This window comes from Notamacropus eugenii, chromosome 1 (assembly GCF_028372415.1).
Source record: "Notamacropus eugenii isolate mMacEug1 chromosome 1, mMacEug1.pri_v2, whole genome shotgun sequence".
Taxonomy (NCBI): Eukaryota; Metazoa; Chordata; class Mammalia; order Diprotodontia; family Macropodidae; genus Notamacropus; species Notamacropus eugenii.
In genome coordinates this window covers 507,026,749-507,032,348 of record NC_092872.1, presented here as the reverse complement: position 1 = coordinate 507,032,348, position 5,600 = coordinate 507,026,749, and positions in this window count along the sequence as shown.

Sequence of the window (5,600 nt, the reverse complement as noted above, 5' to 3'; positions counted from 1 at the left end):
AGAGGGGCGGGTAGGAGAGAGAATGAATTCTTTGGTCCAAGACAAAATGGTTCACAAAGCCTGTGTTTTCACAATTCTGCAGCAGTGGTCTTAGAGCACTGGGAAAAAGGGACCACAGATGCTAAGAATCAAACTGATTTTACACTGTCAATAAACAGTTTAACTATGTTACTATTGGTACACTAAATATGAGATTGTTGACATGCTTCTGGAGAAACTGAATTTTATATTTATTGACAATTTTGTATTTGTATATAAATATATTTAAACAGTATATTTATAAACAAAGATGTGTAAATATATGGAATTCTATATATACAAATATAGATTTACACATCATTATTTAGATATGTAGAGAGATAAATTTTCTTACTATAAATTCAACCATTAGTGAGTTGATAATATAGTAGGAATGAGTTTTAACAGCTGGACAGAATGGGAATAACGTGAACAAATGAACCAGGTGCTGCCTCACTACCCACAGAATGTTAAAAAAAAAAAATCTAGATAAAGGCTGCCAAGACATTGATTAGGCAGATTCTCTGAGGAGGACTTTATGGTAGCATACAGACAATTATGCAGAATGAGAAGGAATAAATAAGCTGGATATATGTATCTTTGGAAGACTATCAACAACTATCTAAGTGTTAGTTTTGGGTTTTTTTAAGTTCTGGTATTGGGTAATCCTGTTTGGGAAATGTGATGAATTAATCCTTCTTACTTCAACTTCGTGTAGATTTTTATCAAAGGATAGCAAAGTCTAGCACTTGTGTATGAGAGATTCAGTATCATCATTATTAATAACCATAATAACTGACATTTCTGTGGAATTTTAAGATTGTATAAAAGACTTCATATATAATATTATTCCATCCTTGCAACAAGTCTGAAGTTCATATGGCAGGTACTATCAGCCCTGGTTCATAGAAGGGGAAACTGAGGAACAAAGTTTATTATAAACAATAACACACATAAATACATATCTATATGTGTATGTATATATGTGTATATATAATCTCTAAGATTTGCAAGTTTTTTCCTGACAATAATCCAGTGACTTATCCATGATCATGGTTACATAATGAATTAGTGTCAAAGATAGCATTCAGCGCTGGGGGTAACTGTCATGAAGGGAGAAGAGGATTGCTTCTACTATCAGATGATCTGGGTTCAAAATACCGTGTCTGAACAGTGGACAGATTCCTTTATCTCTTGGCCTCTCTTTAGAGGCCAACCCCTGAATCCAAAGCCCTTATCAACTCACAATTCAATGATCTTAAATTGTGGCAAAGCAGATTTTAATTTGTTTTAAAGAAAGAAAAATTCCTGCCAATTTTTTTTTGTGTGGTCATTTCAGTCACGTCTGATTCTTTGGAATCTATTTTTGGGTTTTCTTGGCAAAGGTATTGAAGTGGTTTGCCATGTCTTTCTCCACCACGTTTTACAGATAAGGAAGCTGAAACAGTCAAGTGACTTGCCCAGTGTCACACAGATAGTAAATGAAGCCAGATTTGAACCCAGGAAGATGAATCTTCTTAATTCCAAGCCAAGTACTCTATCCATTATGCTACCTAGCTGCCCTTCCTGACAGTTAGAGCTTTGCAAAAGTGGAAAGGTACAGTCCTTTGCACATAATATGTACAGTGGATGCTTAAAGTTTGTTGAATTGAATACAGTGTTGTAGAGAGAATTCCAGTTCAGGTTGGGGTTGGACTAAATGACTTCTGTGGTAATTTCCAACTTTGAGATTCTGTGGTTTTTATCAACCAAACATTTCATTTTTTTCTCTTAATTCAAATATGAAGAAGCTAATAGGCAATTTTCACGTATTTGAGCATTTGTATTTTTTTCATGTGTACCTTTGAGCTGTGAATTTTCTGTTCCTTCTGTGGTAAAAGAAATCATGTCCTGTATTTGATATCCACATAGTTCATTGAGTTCCATTGTTATCCACATATGGGGATACCCAATTACCCACATAAGGGGAAGTCTAGGCATGAACTAGCTTTGTTTAGAGCTTTGTTTTAGAGATTTCCCTGATCAAGGCAAGAGCAACAATGAGCCAAAGAAAATTTGACTGCTCTGCTTGGAGTAAGGATTCATAGGATGGAATTGTCTGAGTTAATAGTCCTATGCAGTCAGGGGAAGACTGAGGTCATAGAGTACATGTTTTTTAATATACACTCATACAAATATATGTTGTCCCCTCTGTAGCTGAGGGCAGGGACTTTCACTTTTTTGTTTTCATATTCACAATGACTGGCACACAAGTTGATTGATTTGTAAGTACTCAAATAAGTATGATAACAGGTAGACTGTAAAGAGGAAGGTAATTATAAACTTGTCTAAAATGAATCCATTTTATATTATTTTAAAATTAAGGGTTTCTACGCATAAAATGTGGATTAGTAAGGAATCTCATTCAAATGCCTAATGATAGTTTTCATATCTCAAAATTGATGGGTTGTCTTCTGCTCAGGAACTGGGTCCTCACTGTTAGTTGCATCTGGAACCCAAGGAAGGCTCCAACACACTCCATTGATTGCTACCTTCCCACATGACATAACTACCTTGTTAGATTTACAGCTTCTGTATTAGCCTCTTACAGGGTACTTGTTGCTACCCTAGGGGTAGAGTTAATTGCCAGGATGTGATCCCAGAGTTAAGGATCATGGGAATTTAGAGGTGGAAGAAATCATAAAGATTCAGTCCCATCCTGTCATTTCACAGAGGAGGAAACAGGCCCAGGGAGATTAAATTATTTGCCTAGAGTCATGCTAGTAAGTAGTAGAGCCAGGATTTTAATGCAATGACTTTGTCTCCAAATCCAGTTCCATTTTCATTATTATTCAGTTCAACAAATTAATCAGCTTACATTTATGAAGCACCTACTATTGGCTAGATATCAGCTATGAACTGAGTAGACAAATAAAAAGAATGAAACAATGCAGACATTCAGTTGGAAGATATTGTGCCATATACAAAAAGTTCCTGCCTTGAAAAAACTTACATTATAATAGAGGTTATCACATAAAAGGGAAGGGTATTTTGGTCTCAAAAAGGCACAAAGACAGTAATTAGAGTCATAAGGCAGTCCACTGATTCACCCTTTTCAGAAATGGTAGTGCTGTAGTAACTGTTCCCAGTTCCCAGAAGTTGGAAGTCCTAGTAAGAAGAGTAAGGATAGGAAATATATGGTGGTGTGGTATACAGGTAGCAAGAATATATCACTGAACTTCTTGAACTGGGCTGTACCCCAAGGCTACATTCACAGTCCCATTCTGCTACATAAAGGGAAGATCCAGATAAGCCCACACACGTTGTGTAAGGCAGCTCAAAAAATCTGAGCTTTTAGTCCCCGAACCCACCTTACTGTGTAAAATCCTTTTGGTTTTAATTTAAAACAAAAACAAATCCCCCTATTTTTTTTTTCAGAAAAAAAAGACCTCAAAAGCAGTTTTTTAAAATCGCCTTTAAAAAACAAACACATTTTGCAACACTAACTAAAAACAAATTGTCACCATAACTATTTGTATAGAGGGGTTGTTTTTTTCTCCAAGAATGACACTAATACAGATGACTGAAAGGTGCAGGGACTATTGTTGATTATAAAAAAAAAAAAAAACCTTTCATTTCAGTAAAGCAAAATTCACTTGTAAGAGCTTTTATTTAACAAACAAATCTCCTGTCTTTGGTACAGGGGAAGAGTTGCTTCCGCTCAGATCCAAACTCTGACACCACTTTGGGCCAATTTGCTTACCTTCCTTTTTGATGTTGAGTCTTCACTCTTGTCCAACTGATAGTGGTTTGCCATTTCCTTCTTCAGCTCATTTTACAGATGAGGAAACTGAGGCAAACAGGGTAAAGTGACTTGCCCAGGGATGCACAAATATAAGTGAGGCTGGATTTGAGTTCAGGAAGATAAGTCTTCTTGATTCCAAGCCCAATGCTCTACCCAGCAAACCACCTAGCTGCCCATCCTCATCTGTAAAACTAAGGGATTGAACTAGATAACAAATGGCCATTTACAACTCTAGATTCGATTCTGTGCATCTGCCAGGATCCTTCAAGATTCCTTAAAGAAGCAACAGATAACTGATGATGTTCTAATAAATGTGAATTCCACTGTTTTTAAAAAACTGTACTTCAGATTTCTAGCAGTGAAATAGTACAGCATTTAATAAATGCTCACTGAATTATCATGGTAGGCATAAACCTGTGAGATGTTTGCTCAAACTTGTTTGCTTCAGAGAAGCTGTCCAGTAAGAAATCCAAATGAGAGAGATTCCTTATACGTAGGGGTTCTTAACCTGTGGACTACAGTTCCAAAGTTTCCTTGAATAAATTTTATACAGTTCAAGAACTTAGTAGAAAAAAAAATCACATTTTTATTTCAATGATTGGTTTCCTTTGTAATTCTATGACTTTATTTTATGCATTTAAAACATTATTCTGGGAAGGGGTGGAGCCCCTAGGTTTCACCAGCTTGTCAAAGCAGTGGAGAGGCTGACAAAAAAAAAAGTTAAGAGCCTTTGCTATATAGAGACAATGAGATCCTTCAGATACTACTTTTAGGGTTGACTTTTGTGATTTCATCAAATCCTGCAGCACCATGGAGACTCCTAAACGAGATCCATAATTATTCAGTTTGGTCTTACCATCCACAAAGGAAAAAACAAATAGATGGAGACTCTATCTGGACGGTAGCATGCATTTGGACGGACAGCCCAGAAGTGGTTCATCATCACAACATACCATTGACACACATTGCAGATAGGCAATGAATTGGCTCATTAAACAGGAGGAAGAGAGCAGGTGGGACTATGTTTGGGAAATTTTAGGTCTTTCAGAGACACTATGCTACGCCCTGAAACAAAAACCCATCTTCTTACATCTGAGGGGAGACAGTATATACTGCAGTGAAGAGTGTTGGCTCCGGAATAAGAGGTCAAAGGCTTATATGCCCCTTTTCATATTCCCTGTATAAGCAAGTCACAACCTACCTGGTACTTAGTTTCTCATCTATAAAATAAGGGAGTTGGCCTAGATCTCTGAAGTTTCTTTCTAGCCCTAAATCTATGGTTCCATGATTCTTCTGGAGATGCTGTAAGGGATCACCAGAAGAATCATAGAATCCATTCTCAGGCATGGAATATTACTCTTCAAAAAATCAAAATGTCAGAGATGTACTGTACATCTAAGCATGCTATGACATATCACCAACTATAAATTTTGTGAGCAAAGTGACCAAAGATATCAGAGATAGGATAACAAAGTAAAAAAGTTAAGCTGAGTCAGTCATGTAGCAACAATAAGGAATGAATGGATGGGGAGTTCACATGCCATGCTGGTACCTTTTTAATGCTAAAAGATCCAGAGAAGAAATCCCCCAGCACGCAGCATGGACCCACTGGGGATGACTTAAAGGAGAACACAGATAAGGGCTGGTCATACAGGATAAAGAGGCATGGATGATCATTATCTGCAGCATTAGAGGGGATACTCCAAAAAATGAAGTCACAATGTGCTGAAGTACTGGTACGTGCATCCTAACTGGGGAACGGCTAACAAATTATGGCACATGCATGCAATAAAATGAT